Source organism: Notolepis coatsorum (genome assembly GCF_963971535.1).
Source record: "Notolepis coatsorum genome assembly, chromosome: 8".
In the NCBI taxonomy this organism is placed as follows: Eukaryota; Metazoa; Chordata; class Actinopteri; order Aulopiformes; family Paralepididae; genus Notolepis; species Notolepis coatsorum.
Window position 1 is genome coordinate 28,935,681 of NC_140172.1, and position 15,761 is coordinate 28,951,441.

Here is a 15,761-nt window from a genome sequence, read left to right on the forward strand (position 1 = left end):
CAAAGCCATACTTGGTCATTTACTGTACAACTAGGTTAGGACATTTGTAGGGGCCAGTTTCGAATTGCAGTCTCCCGTAGGTGTTCTTTGAGAGTGTTTTTGAAAGTGGGTAGTGATTCACATTCCTTTACAGCTTTGGGTAGGGCGTTCCACATTGATGTGGCATAATTGCGAAACGGGTTTAGTCCCTTGTTTGAGCCGAATCTGGGTTTAACATGATTTGTGAAGCTCCCTCTGGTGTTGTGATTGTGGTATTCACTGACCTTTGGGAAGTATTTTGACATGGGTACCTTGGTCGTGTAGTGTATCTTGTAGCATAAGGATACTAGTACAATTTTTTAATATTAAATAGCAAATAGAAGTCTTTGGCGTATCATCTCAAAGCAAAACACAACCTGTGTGTTCTCACTCCCTCTCCTCCTGTGTGTGTTTTCTGACATGAAGATGGAACACATTTTTGTTGTTAATATATGATTTATATTACTGGTAGTTCATACAAGACATTATCGTCCTCTAAACCAATCTGCACGTTAACATAGACCTGTGTTGTTTTTATTTCTGTTAGCGCTGCGGATATAAGAAAGAGGTCATTAAAGCTGAGTCAATGTTGATGGTTTTGTTGTTTGTTGAGAGTGAAAGCACATCTGTCTTTGAGAGAGAGGAGCAGGGTAGAGAGAGAGAGAGAGAGAGACGTCATATATTAAATATGGATCAGTGTGTAATATGGTTGTATTGAACATTTGTATTTCACAGGAGAGAAACTGTATTCAAAGATCAAAGAAAGCTATTAAAATAGTCTTTGAATCTAAATATAGTATACTTTCTTTTTGTTGATTCTACATTAATTCCATGATTTTACTCAAGTAAATATCTGTTACAAGTTTCGGTCTTAAGTAGAAAAATGCAATTTTTTATCTAGATTAATTACAGAAGATTGTGAGATTAATTATAAAAAAAAATTATCTATTGACAGCACACATTATTATTATTTAAACTTTGTTTGTACTTTGTATGTTTGCTTTTTAGGTCAACCAGAGGCCTTCATGTTCTACTATCCTCTCCTCTATGATCCTGCTTACCAAGGTATGAATCAATATAATGAAATACTAAATGTTGAAACAACCTTTTCTCATGTTAAATTGTGTGTTAAAATCTGTCCACTCTGTGTGTCTTCCATGGTATGAATAAATTAATGAAGATAATAAAATACAAAATGTTGAAACAAACCTTTTCTCATGTTGAATTGTGTCTACCCTGTGTGTCTTCCAGCTGGATCTGGCCGGCCCCTCCCCCCTGACGTGGAGTACTTGGTGCAGGACTACCCTGGGGATTTAGCCGCTTTCCTGGACCTGATCCGCCAGACTCACCACGACCAGACCTTGACTGCGCAGGAGAGGAGACTTCTGGTCTCTTTCTACTTGGACGGTATTTCCCAGGTTCAGGTCAAGGTTGAGATTATTACTGCAGGGTGGCGCCCGGAGGAAGAAGAGGAGGAGGAGGATGAGATAGACGTGGAGCTGAGCGAGGAGGACGAAGAGGAGGAGGAGGAGGAGGATGAGATAGACGTGGAGCTGAGCGAGGAGGAAGAAGAAGAGGAGGAGGAGGAGATAGATGTGGGTTTGGAGCCTCCTCAGAAGAGACAGAGCGAGGAGGATGATGAAGATGGGGAGGAAGATGGGGAGGAAGAGGAGGAGGAGGAAGTGGAGATAGACGTGGAGCTGAGCGAGGAGGAAGAAGAAGAGGAGGAGGAGATAGACGTGGGTTTGGAGCCTCCTCAGAAGAGACTGAGCGAGGAGGACGATGAAGATGGGGAGGAAGATGGGGAGGAAGAGGAAGAGGAGGAGGAGGAAGTGGAGGCGCAGGAAGAGGAGGATCCCGAGGAGGAAGGGGAGGAGTTTTTTCACCAGTGGCTATTTCGCGAGGAGTAGATGGAGACTTCTATTATGGACGTAAAACATAATAAAAAGTGTCTTGCTCAAGGACATTTATGTCACATTGTCGGGAGGAGTGGGAACCTTTCGATTACCAGACAACCAGTCTACCTCCTATGCTAGACGACGGGTGGGGCCGTTTGGCTGCTCTAGCCTGTTTACACAGCCTCCGAAATGAAAAGTTAAAGAGGTGGCACGAACGCATACAAAGTCGATTGATAAATCGTCTCCTTTTTTTGTTTTTTTTAATAAATGTCAACAATGCCACTATTGAGACGCACTAGCATGTCTTCAGGGAAGTTTTCCTAGTTATCCGCTGTCAAACTGACTTGTGTAAAAAGCGACAAGATTTCTCTTTGCGTTGTATCTGAATGTACAGTCAGTCTATCTGTCTGTCTGTTATTATATGTGTGGATAGGAGTCTGGACAGGTGTGTGTGTTCACTTATTCCAAGTGTTCCTTTTGTAGATATACATTAGAATGGCTACAGATACCTTCCACAAAACATGGCAGCCCTTCCTATCTCATTTCAAAACCCATATGACTCCTTCCAAACTTGGGACCCCATGACCCCCCTCCTTCCCCCATCTACCTTCCTGACACTGCTAGCCTACGTATGGCTGGGGAGATGGCATTGTGGTGGTCTGCTAAGGGTGTTAAATTTACTTTCCATTTTATTTGTTTTACCATCTGGAAATTACGCTACTAAAAATTATTTATATTATATATTATTATTACTGTCTTTCCTATTTATATATATATATATTTTTTTTCTCTTGTTTTCTTTTAATTTTACTTCATTTCTTTTTGCGTAGATTTGTCTGTCACATCTGTATTTATGTTTAATTATTTAAATTTTCTTTTATTTAAATTTTTTATTTTACATGTATGTTTGTCATCGCCCTCACTGGGTGGGATGGGGTGGGATTAGGGGATAGGAATGGGGAAGGAAATGGAAGTTGTATAATTTGGATAACTGAAATGTATAAATCTGTACAAATTCTTCCAATAAAAAAAAGATAAACCTAACATAATAATAAATAATAATAAATAAATCAATAAAGCATTGTTTTAAAACACAATTGGTCTCACTTGCCTTTTTTCAGTGTTATGCATGTGTGTGTGTGTGTGTGTGTGTGTGTGTGTGTGTGTGTGTGTGTATAATCATATATATATACTAAATATACTATACATTCTGATAAAAATAAGATATGGTTTGATGATACAGTATATAGTTAATCTCTTTGCCTTTAATAAAAGGTGAGAGCGAAAGAGGGGAGGGGGGCAGAAGTTAAAGGGGGCGACAGTGGATCGACAGGTAGAGCAGCCGACCCGTCTGGTAATCCAGAGGTTCCCGGTTCGATTCCCGAACAAATTGTAGACAACTGAACTCTACTTTGATGTATGAGGAACAGCATGGATGATAGAAGGAGCATGCCCAGTGTTAGACTAAGACTCCCAAGATGCAACACTGAGCGGCACAGGAAGTCCTTCATTTCTCTCCCACCCACCCACCCCCTCCTAATGTACAGTCTCCTCCCCACCGTATGTATATTCTCCCCCCACCGTATGTATACTTCTCTCCCACCCACCCACTCCCTCCTAATGTACAGTCCCCTCCACATCATATGTATATACTCTGTCAGGATCTATGGGTAACAGTACTGTATATTTGCATATCGTATATGTCACAAATGTAACAGTACTATATACCTGTATGTCATGTATGTCCCTATGCCATAAATGTCATGATGTCATATATGTTGTGTATGTCATAAATGTCACTATGAATTGAAAATGGGGGACCCTGATGTAAACAAGACAAACGTCTTTCTCTGGTCTGCATCCCCTTAACAATTGTGTGTATTGAGCCGTACTATATACCCATCTATGTACCCATTCTGAAATCTGTTCATTCATTCATTCATTCATTCATTCATTCATTCATTCATTCATTCATTCATTCATTCGTTCATTCATTCATTCCGACAGCCATCAGACTATACAACGCATCACTGTGCCTCACTGAGCGAGCACAGAGTGACAGTACAAACTCTGGTAATCTTCCTGGACTTTTTACTTTTGACCCGTGATTTTTTACTCTCACATCGACACTTTACATTTTCTTTTCTACATTTACTGTATATTTTTTTCTGTATATTTTAGAATGTATATACATATTTAGAATGTATATCCCAGACTGTATTTTTATTCTTATTTGTGATTTTTGATTTTGACTACCTAAATGTTTACTAAATGTCTGTAGTGATGAATTTCCCTCGGGATCAATAAAGTACTTCTATTCTATTCTATGGATCGTGCTGAGAAAGGATTATATTGATCAATATCATGATTGGTAAGTAAGGAATAGGGCTAACGGTCCAAATCTCACTCAGAGCCCACCTACTAGATCAACGGACCAATCAGAGCACACCAACTAGATCAACGGACCAATCAGAGCACACCAACTAGATCAACGGATCAATTGGAACCCTACTAACTAGCAGGCTGTCCTGTGTTCATTTCAGTAGTACACTGTATACCTACAAACACTCATTCAAACAACTTGAAAGTAAGTAACAACTCATACTTACCTGGCAACAGGGGAGTAGCTGGGGGGGGGGGCCTTAATCTACGAATTCCAATCTGGCTTCAGAACATCCCACTCCACTGACACATGCCTTCTCTATTTGAAACGACCACATCAAACAAGAGGTGGACGTGGGCAAATACTGCGGCATGGTCATGCTGGACCTACAAAAGGCCTTCGACACTGTCAATCACTCCATTCTGATTGACAAGCTAAAAGCAATTGGTTTTGATAGTTTATCAGTGAGCTGGATGCAATCCTACCTTGAGGGGAGAGAACAGATGGTGGAGGTAAACGGTACCCTACCCCCCCCCCCCCCCCCCCCCCCTCACAGTGTGCTGTGGTGTTCCACAAGGAAGCATACTAGGACCGCTACTGTTCCTAATTTATGCAAATGCCATGTCGTCAGCTTGTGACTGCAACTTGTTCTTGTTCACGGACGACTCAGCCCTGCTGGTCTCTGACAAGAACAAGTTACAGGTTGAAAAAACCCTCAGCTCAGAACTCGGCAGAATCTGCACCTGGCTTGCTGATAACAAAGTATCATTATACCTGGGTAAATCAGAGTCCATTCTCTTCGGATCAAATAACAAACTCAGCAAGACCGATGGCTTCTCAGTTACAGTGGGTGACAATATTGTCACAAGGAAAGATGAAATTACATACCTAGGTTCCATCCTAGAGGCAAATCTTTCCTGTGACAAAATGGCATCCAATGTAATAAAAATAGTCAACCAACGAACTAGATTCTTGTACCGGATCTCCTCTCTGGTAAACAAGAATATCCTGAAGACTCTGGCAGGAGCACTCATTCAAGGGTACTATGACTATGCTTGCACCTCATGGTACCAAAGCACCTCAAAGGCGCTAAAAACAAGATTACAAACATCACAAAACAAACTGGTCAGACTACTACTTGACCTTACTAGAACCCACCTCACCCCTGCCCACTTTGACTACCTAGGATGGCTTAGAGTAGACGACAGAGTACAGCAACTTGCAATGGGCCTGGTCTACAAGATACACTATACGACTAAGGTGCCCATGTACATGTCAAAATACTTCCCAAAGGTCAGTGAATACCACGACCACAACACCAGAGGGAGCTCAACAAATCATGTTAAACCCAGATTCGGCTCAAACAAGGGACTAAACACGTTTAGCAATTATGCCACATCAATGTGGAACACCCTACCCACAGCTGTAAAGGAATGTCGGTCCGTGTACGTTTTGATAGTTCGTTTTTAGTTTCAAACGAAATACGAGGTGTTTTCCTATTTCCGTTTGAAACCAAAATCGAAAAACGGGGAAAAACTGAAATACGGAGCTGTTTTTCGTATTTTGGTGTCAGAATCAAATGAAAAAAAGGAGTAAATAATGGGCTGATTTTGGTCCGTGTACGTTTTGATAGTTTGTTTTTTGTTTTTGATGTGAAGAACGGAGAACGGAACCACGTGACAAGTACGTTTTTCAATGTAAAAGCCATGCACGGTCTAACGTTAACGAATATGTATAACATTATGAATAAAATACATAGGGGCGGCTAGGTGGTGTAGTGGTCTAAGGCACTCGCCACCAGTGTGGAGACGCTAGGATTCGCGTGTTCGAATCCAGCTCTCCACATTGTTTTTCAGTTTGGCTGGTCGTCCGCAGTAATACACATTGGCCGTATTACGGGGAGGGAAAACTGAAGGGTGGGGATCGAACGTTGTGAACAAGCGACTCCTACAAGTCGGTTGGTGCGCCTGCGCAGTAGAATCAGGAAGTGTCGGGGGCAGCGTGAGCCTCCCACGCGTTACTCCTCGACACTGAGAGATCGAGCTGCGCAGGTGAAAAGATGCGACTGCTGTTACCTCAAGTACCGGAGGGGACTTGTGCTATGTATGACTTAGTCCACATTGCAGCCGGCTTGTGGGAGGCAAGAAACAGCGTTCGTGACAGGGGAGGGTTGAAATTGGATGATACGAAATTGGGATGGGAGAAAATATAGAAAAATGGGAGAAAAAGTGGATAAAAAAAAATGAATAAAATACATAAATACATGCATACAGATCTATACCAGGGTAACGCTATATGATACATAACATTTTTTGTTTTGTGCATTTCATTTAGACATGATCTTTTATGTGAAGGAATAGCCTAATAATATGGAAATAGCCTGTGTGGTCTGTCACAAATAGTGTTGTCTAAACGCACGTTACCCAACAGATATTCTAGTTCAGTGGTCGGCAATAGGCGGCCCGCAGGCTGAAATAGGTCCGCCAGCAATAATATCTGCCCGTCAGATTATTTTGAGAATATGATTTGTGATGAAGACTCGCTTTATTGTATCGGAATCGGGAGACTTAGGTAAAGTTAGAAAGATATTCACAGATTCGAATTTCCGCGGTCAATAATTCTTAAGCAAAATGTTTTTAAAACACAAAGGACAGCTCTTTCCTATAGACAATGAGCTACAACCATATTTTCACCTAAACGAGGCGAGCCGGCCTCAGAGCTGTACATTTAATAATAATAATATTGATCTATATGTGCAGTCGGCCTTGAGGCAAGTGCGCAGCCAGGGACCGTCTAAAAAGTGCAACACCGAAAAGAGACACTACAAAAAGATTCAATACCTTCACTGTCATACAGTGTATAGTGTCACCAAAATCACTGCACACATCATCAGTGGTATCCTATTATATTATAGTGTTATACTACAACACTTAGATTTGGAAAAAATGCTTTTTCATAATTCTGGGGATTTTGTATAGGAAAAAACATTAAATATCTTCACTCTTATAGAGTGTAGTGTCACCAAACTCACTGCACACATCAATGTTATCCTACTGGTTATCCTCTTGACTAGCTCGTAGAGGGGGTGGGAGGGATTCTCCAGGATAGCAGCCAGCTTCCTTCTCATCCCCCTCTCTGCCATCACCTCTAGTCTGACCAGCTCGACTCCCACCACAGAGCTCAGCTTGTTCAGTTTGTTGGTGTCCCTTGAGTTGATGTAGCCCCCTCAGCATAGAAGAGGACGCTGGCCACTACAGACTAGAATGACTGCAGCAGTGACACATTGAAGGACCGGCCCACAGCAAAAAGACCAGTGTTGAATTAACTCTTCTTTAACTCCAAAACAGAGTTAAAGTAACACTAAGGGTGTAACTGAGGGGTTACAAAACCCTGACTGTATTAAAGATTGTGATATATTAAACCACTGCTAGTTATGTACTTTAATTACTGGCCAAACAGTACATCAAATATTGATGGTGAACACCCACACAAGAACACGGCATTGACACATAAATTATATTGGAGGGTTATTTATTATTATTAAGCAACGTTAGGTTACAGATTGAGAATTAGAGTCGCGCTTGTATGGCGAAGAATATACGTAAAGTCAGTCAAGAGCATAAGTCAATGAGAATAGTAGGAATACTATGATGGGTCTAAGCTGACACCACCTGTGGTATAGCAATTATATGGGCCACACCGGTACCAACTGGAGACACTGGGTTCCCTCCGGGGTGTAAAGCCGGGAGGGGTAGAGGAATGTTCGGGTACCCAGTCTGAGTCAACGAGGAATAAAGAGGCTCCAGATACAGGAGCCGGTGCTTGTACTCCCTTGATCAGCAGACAAAAGCAATAGTTGTAATCCAAGATGCTCGACAGCATTGACGACAGCTAGCCAGCCCCTTCCACGAGGCGGGCCCGAGTGGTGATCCTCACAAGGTTAAATCCCAAACGACAGTGGAATCAACGGTGCTCTTCTCCGGTGGTCACGGTCCCAAAGCCATATAATCCAACCAGGAATGGTTCTGCAATCGCCGGTGCCGATTCTCCTGTGCACTATACTTCACATTAAACTAGGTCGAACTTGACGTTACTTCACTAAAATCTGACACTTTTACTATTCTATTCGCACACGTTCTAAACGCTCTATTTAGACGCAAGGTTGCTCACTTCACTGCACGTTGACTCGTGGTGAATGTGGGGTAAGGTTTAGGTAAGGTGGTACTGAACTGAATATTACGTTGAACTGTTTACACCTGCGCCGTATTTATACTTAAGTGACAATCTAGTACCAAACCTCAGTTCTTGTCTGGTATTACTACGCTGACTCTGGGCATGTTCTGACATGCCCCAAACTCGCCCATTGCACCTGTCTGAGTGCGAGACTGCCTGGAGCCTGGGGGCACTGTCCAATAGGAGAGCGAATATTACTCAGGTCTGTACGCAGGTAAAGGGATATTCCGTGTATATATATAAATAATATACAAGGTATATCAAACGATACATATATATATTCAGTTTAATCTGGCCCTTCACAACAAAGGGGATTAGACAAAATAACACTGCTCAGAGTAAAATTTTTACTATTTGGGAGTGTTAATTGCACTCCCTAAAGTGTCAAGTTATCAACTCTGATTTTTTTTAAATGAATTTTATATACGTATATATTAATGATAAAGAATGAATTCCATAAACTCCATACATTTTCAAAAATTCAATTTATTGTTCTCCCTTGGTCAATACAGCTGAATTAAAACATCATGAATGAAGGTACAATGTACAACAGGGTTAGACATTTAAAAATGTTTCCAGGGCTTTTTTTGCCCCCCTTAATTGATTTTCGGGTTTTTTTTTTATTTTATTTTGGGGACACCGCATTTTTTTTATGAAAATTAACAAAGATTATAAAACATTGTCGACACTTTTTTTTACAGTCTTTGTCCCTATGTTTGATAACGTAATGTTAATGTCTCCATATATAGGGCTCTACGCTAACCTTTTTCCCAAGGAGCACATGTGCTCCTAAATACAATTTTAATAAATAAAATCTAAATAAAGATTTAGGAGCACACAAAGAAATTTAGGAGCACAGTGAAAATTGTTCAAGTAACACAGAGTTTATTAACAAACTATTTATTACATGCATATTATATACTGTTCGTGTGCATACTAAGGGCTAAACATCTGTGCAAATAGCACATACCACCAAAATCACAAATTGGCCCATGCCTATACTAGACGCAAAGGATATCAGTTGTCAAGCTGCTTTTGTATGTTGTAGTCTTGTCACGATACCAACATCTTGACTTTAGGTAGGATAGGAATGGCAATGGAATATATTCTTAGATGACAGAACATGGACAATTCTTTATACAATTATTTAATTCATTATAATTGAAACGCTATTGAATAATAGTTAATTAATAGTTAATACAATTATTCTGTTACAGCTACAACCAGGGGCGGACTGGGACACAAATTCAGCCCGGGACATTCAGACGCACCAGCCCACGCACCGGCCCACGCACCGGCCCACGCACCGGCCCACACACCGGCCCACACACCGGCCCACACACCGGCCCACACAACGGCCGTTATGAAACACTCGTCCAGTATTAAACAACCCAAGGCTGTGGCTAAGGAGTCAACATCAGAGAGACCAAATCTACACCCCGCCCCTAGATGGGCACTTGTGCACAGTGCACGCACACACACACACACACACACACACACACACACACACACACACACACACACACACACACACACACACACACACACACACACACACAAATACACACACACACACACACATACACACACACACACACACACACACACACACACACACACACACACACACACACACACACACACACACACACACATATATATATATACCGTTGGCGTTACTTCCTGTCATTGGCATACATTTTTTTTTTACTAACATCTTAGTGCCTCATTAGCCTAGGGATTAAGGATACATGAAGTATTAACTACACCATAATAATATTGAGGTTTTGATCCATAGAAAGGTCTGTGCTACACAATTTCAGTTAGATTAGAGTTATTGTCCTTTAATTTTGCACTCATGACATTAGTCTGTATGTCTGTGTGTGTCTCTCTCTCTCTCTCTCTCTCTCTCTCTCTCTCTCTCTCTCTCTCTCTCTCTCTCTCTCTCTCTCTCTCTCTCTCTCTCTCTCTCTCTCTCTCTCTCTCTCTCTCACACCTTTGTAAAACACTCATGAGACCAAAAAAAAAGCCTTTGAAAACAATATGTAAAGATATATAAGATGGTATATATATACATATTGTTGACACTATGGTGAGGCATAAGACATGGTGTTTACACATTCTGATGACAACAGCAGAGAGGGTATGATCTTTTAACTGAATAATACTGTGTACATCATTTTGAAGTGTGTGACTAAATTGTGTTGTGGAAATTGTTTGTAATTAGTTTCACCCAGCTGACAGAAACTGGAGGTGTGGCCTTTGTGCATGTGGCTTTTGTAGTTAAGTGGGCACTTGTGACAGTTTCTTTGGTTAAATACCAGCTTTTTCTCTGTTGGAATCATTCTGATGACAACAGCAGAGCCAGAGAGGGTAGGATCTTTTAACTGAATAATACTGTGTACATCATTTTGAAGTGTGTGACTAAATTGTGTTGTGGAAATTGTTTGTAATTAGTTTCACCTAGCTGACAGAAACTGGAGGTGTGGCCTTTGTGCATGTGGCTTTTGTAGTTAAGTGTAGTCACTTGTGACCGTTTTTCTTTTTTTTGTATTTTGCCATTTTGGATTCATTGAGACCCAAAATTCTAGCTGTTGATATTTCTTGATAAATCACATCGAGATATGTAAGAATCCAGACCTTACGGCACATTTTTTCCGGTTGAAACCATTGTGATGCTATCAGCTTTTTAGCCACTGTGATACCGGATAAAACCAATCTCTTTAGCTGTGGAGGTACTGCATGCTCAAAGACATCATTCAGCAGTAATACAGAGGGGTGTACAGGTATATCCAGAGTTAAGAGATTTGACAATTGCTGGGTCACTTCTTTCCAAAATATCTTAACTGGTGGGCAGTCCCAGTACATGTGCATAAATGTCCCTTCGTCCCCATTTGTACATAAGGAGCATTTGGAGTCTTGTTTAAGACCCATTTTGTTCAGTCTTATAGGAGTTAAGTATGTCCTGTGAATATAGTTAAGATTGATTTGTTGATGGTCCGGGTTCCTTGATGCAAGGCGTACATTTGCCCAGGCTTCTTGCCAGTCAAAGTCTATCTCCAGGTCTGGTATATCCCTCCTCCAGACTGAGTCTAGATGTAGGGTTTCATACGAGGCCGTTAGTAATTGATGATACAAATCTGAAACAAAACCTCTCGATGTCTCTCTTTCATAGAAGAATTTGTGGTATCTGTGGTGTACAATTGGTATCCTTAATGGAACACTGTGAGCCTTCAAACATGCCAATAACTGTGCGTAAAAATAATATGAGGACTTGGTGAGATTAAATTTTTTGCATATCTCATCAAAACTACAAAAACCCTGTTTGTTGAAAACGTCTCCTAATGTGTGTATGCCTTGCTTTTCCCATCTAGGGAATCTTATAGGTTGTTTTCCAATCAAGAGTGCATTGTTATTGAATAAGGGAGTATGATTATGCCTGTGTGATTATGATTGTGACCGTTTTTCTTTGGTTAAATACCAGCTTTTTCTCTGTTGGAATCATTCTGATGACAACAGCAGAGAGGGTAGGCTCTTTTAACTGAATAATACTGTGTGCATCATTTTGAAGTGTGTGACTAAATTGTGTTGTGGAAACTGTTTGTAATTAGTTTCACCCAGCTGACAGAAACTGGAGGTGTGGCCTTTGTGCATGTGGCTTTTGTAGTTAAGTGAGCACTTGTGACCGTTTTTTTTTGTTAAATACCAGCTTTTTCTCTGTTGGAATCATTCTGATGACAACAGCAGAGAGGGTAGGATCTTTTAACTGAATAATACTGTGTACATCATTTTGAAGTGTGTGACTAAATTGTGTTGTGGAAATTGTTTGTAATTAGTTTCACCCAGCTGACAGAAACTGGAGGTGTGGCCTTTGTGCATGTGGCTTTTGTAGTTAAGTGGGCACTTGTGACAGTTTTTCTTTGGTTAAATACCAGCTTTTTCTCTGTTGGAATCATTCTGATGACAACAGCAGAGAGGGTAGGATCTTTTAACTGAATAATACTGTGTACATCATTTTGAAGTGTGTGACTAAATTGTGTTGTGGAAATTGTTTGTAATTAGTTTCACCCAGCTGACAGAAACTGGAGGTGTGGCCTTTTGCTGCATCAGTAATTAGTGATAGTGATTTAAAGACTTGCTGGCTTAGCGTCAGCAAAGCGTCGAGAAACGAAGAGGGACAAAGAGGAGGAGGAGGAGTTTTCCTGGAGTTATCCGCCGAGGGATCCACCGATCCACCCAATGCTAAGTACACCATAATCCTATATTTCCCTCCCACTCTGCTATTTCCCTACTATCTCGCTTCCTCCCTACAACCTTCTCCCTGCCACTCTTGACACCACAATGTGCCTCATACCTATATCCACAATCTGCTCTTCCAGAACAGACTCAACCCATCCACGCCAGTTTGCTAGCAACCCGGCTAATCTCTCCTATCCTCCTACAGCCACTAATACACCTGTCACAGTACGGGGAGGCTTATGGAATTGTCAATCAGCAGTCAAGAAAGCTGACTTCATTACTGCCTACGCTAAATCTGCAGCTCCTGGCTCTAACTGAGACCTGGATAACTCCCAATAACTCATCAACACCTGCAGCATTATCTACAAACTATAACTTCACTCACACACCTCGACCCTCCAGACGGGGTGGAGGCACTGGCCTCATGACATCCCCTTCATGGGCTACAAACCTAACACAACTCCCAGAACTGTCACTCTCCTCCCTCGAATATCATGCAGTATCTGTCTCTAATCCTTTCAATCTCACCATTGTTACACTCTATCGCCCTCCGGGTCCCCTCGATCACTTCACAGATGAGCTGGACATGCTTCTAAGCTCCTTACCGGAAGATGGTACCCCGCTCCTTCTATTGGGCGACTTCAACCTGCCTGACTCATCTCAGTCGGTGCCAGTGGTCTCCCTCCTACAACAATTTGACCTGACTCCCACTGCCATGCCTCCCACCCACAAAGCAGGCAACTCCTTGGATCTCATATTTTCCCGTAACTCCAGCATCATTAACACCACGGTAACTCTCCTACATGTATCTGACCATTCCTTCATATCCTTCTCACTAACTCTCATGCTTAACCGAAAGGTTAAGGTGCACGAGCATTACACTAGAGGTTCCAGTAGTGGGCAGCTTGAATTGCCAGGTCCTAGAACCAGCGCTTTGGGGAGATCTTTTATTTTTAGAGCATTAACTCTGTGGAATGGCCTGCCTCGGAACCTCTGCTGCATTTACAGTAGATTCACTTTTAAAAAGAATCTTAAATTATTTTTAAATTGTTTTTAACACTGTAAAGTAATTTTTTGTTTTTGTTTTACACTAATGTAATTTTAGCTATATTAATTGTTACAGTAGGTTCATTATGCATTGTGTGTACTGACTTTTAATAATTAAGTTTTTTGCAATAGTGATTGTTTTTGTATGTTTTTTTGTGTGTGGACCCCAGGAAGACTAGCTGGTTGCTATCGCACCAGCTAATGGGGATCCCTAATAAAATAAAATCAAATCAAAACTCAAACCGTCTCACTCAGACGCAACCTGCCCTCCCTATCCCCCTCCACCCTCTCCTCTGACATAATATCCGCTCTACCTTTGAGTGACACCTTCTCTGCTCTCCCCACAGAGATGGCAACCTCCACCCTCCTCTCAGCCCTTGCAACCTCCTTCGACAAGCTCTGTCCCCTCGTTGAGAAACCTGCCTGCCGTTCCCCACCCAGTCCATGGCTGACGGATGCAGTGAGAGAACAAAGACAGGTCCTGAGAGCGGCTGAGAGGAAGTATAGAAAGTCACAATGACCTCCTAGACCCCAATCAGTCTGGCTTCCGGACTGGCCACTCCACAGAAACGGCCCTCATTGCGGTCACAGAGGCACTTCACTTAGCAAAAGCGAAAGGCCTCTCCTCTGTCCTGATTCTCCTAGATCTATCTGCAGCCTTCGACACAGTCAACCATCAGATCCTCCTCGCGGCCCTCGCAGGAATGGGAGTGGCTGGATCTGCGCTGACATGGCTGACATCATACCTCAACGACCGCTCCTACCAAGTGTCATGGAGAGGGACTCTGTCGGCCACCCGCCCCCTCCGGACGGGTGTCCCCCAGGGCTCGGTCCTAGGACCCCTTCTCTTCTCCCTCTACACTAAATCACTGGGTAACATTATCACGTCTCATGGCTTCTCATGTCATTGTTATGCCGATGATACTCAACTCTTCCTCTCTTTCCCTCCCTCAGATATCCACGTCTCTGAGCGGATCTCGGCCTGTCTGTCCGACATCTCCGCCTGGATGACAACCAACCACCTCAAACTGAACCTAAGCAAAACAGAATTGCTCCACCTGCCGGCCAAATCCTCCCCCCTGACCAACCTCTCCATCACAGTCGAGAATGCAGCTGTGACCGCGTCCCCGACCGCCAAGAACCTTGGTGTTGTCCTCGACGACCAGTTGAACTTCTCTGCTCACATCGCAGCGACAACCAGAACCTGCAGATTCCTCCTGAGCAACGTCAGAAGGATACGCCCCTTCCTGACAAAAGAAGCCACCCAACTCCTCGTCCAATCAACAGTCATCTCCCGCCTCGACTACTGCAACGCACAGCTAGCTGGCCTCCCGGCCACTGCCACCAAGCCTCTTCAACTCATTCAAAACGCAGCGGCCCGCCTGATCTCAAACCTACCGAAGTCGGCCCATGTCACCTCACTTCTTAAGGACCTGCACTGGCTCCCCATTGCTGCACGTATCCGCTTCAAGGCCCTCGACCTAGCATACCGTGCGGCAAAGGGAACCGCTCCCGCCTACCTCCGGTCAATGGTCTCTAACTACACACCCTCAAGACCCCTACGCTCTGCATCTTCTGGCCGCCTCAGACCTACTCCTATCCAAGCTCCCGGAGGGTCATCAAAGAGAAGCCGCCTATTCTCAGTCCTTGCCCCACAATGGTGGAATGAACTACCCATCCCAGTTAGGACAGCCGAATCCCGTCCAATCTTTCGCCGTCGACTAAAGACTCACTTCTTCAACCATTATCTGAAATGATAAAAAAAAAAAAAAATTAAATCTAACCCTGACTAACCTTACTGTCATGCACTTGTCCTAATAAACTAACCTACACTGTAACACGCAACACTTTGATGAACATTGTTACTCAGCTGATAGAGTTGTACCCTTCTTGCTGTCTTGTCGTACAGAACTTGTAAGTCGCTTTGGATAAAAGCGTCAACT